The sequence below is a fragment of the Geospiza fortis genome, unplaced genomic scaffold, assembly GCF_000277835.1.
Source record: "Geospiza fortis unplaced genomic scaffold, GeoFor_1.0 scaffold200, whole genome shotgun sequence".
NCBI classification, from domain to species: domain Eukaryota; kingdom Metazoa; phylum Chordata; class Aves; order Passeriformes; family Thraupidae; genus Geospiza; species Geospiza fortis.
This window is the reverse complement of record NW_005054353.1, coordinates 4,772,127-4,773,000: the sequence shown is the minus strand read 5'-3', so window position 1 is coordinate 4,773,000 and position 874 is coordinate 4,772,127.

Below are 874 nucleotides of genomic sequence, written 5' to 3'. Positions count from 1 at the left end.
AGCAGGAATTGTCTGGGAGTCACTCACCAAGTACAAAACTTCTTGCACGTGGAGTTAAACTGGGAACAAAGCCACATCCAGGAACGTGTACATTTTCCCACCTGTTTTATCTCCAGTGTGTCAACGAGCTTCTGTTTCCTATTTGAAATCAGTTTCCTGAACACACAGTTCCTATCCTGTAGATCTCCTGGCACCATATGCCTAGATTCTCCTACACTCAGCAAGCTATTGATAAGATCAAATTAGGCATGAGTCAGAAGTTCTTCATGTTCACCACAGAGCTGATTTCTACTCTGAATTTTCCCAGAATAAAATCCCAATTAGTTTATTTTTGCAGACTCACAGGACACCTCTCAGAATCGAGCGTTTGGAGGGTGAGGAAACAGCAGTATCCCAGCTCACCGGTCAACAGTACAGTGGAAAAAGAGACAGGAAGATGGTTCCTGCTGGGAAAACAGAAATGGAACAATCTCACTTTGCTCATTATGGAAACATGGCCACTGTCTTTTCCTTCTTTGAAAAACAAAAAGACAAATAAAAAATAGTATTATTTGTTCCAACAATTACAGTGACCTTTAAACCTGAAATTTGGCTTGCTAAGGATTTCTGGCCTCACAGTTTCTTTTAAATTCATATTCCAAAAATGCTTTCCAAAAATGCATTTGGAGTAACTGGAAGTATTCCACTGTGCAGCTCCAGATAAACCCAATTTCCAACAGGCTGGTTCCAACATCTGCCTCCAGTTTTAACCTGGTTTGAGGGAGTCAGTCCATTGGCTGGTTGCCCTGGTGCAGATCACAGGTTTTGCTTGCTTTGACAGTTCATCGCATGCAATATCCAGCTCAATTCCCTGGCAGTTCAGAACCTTCGGAGA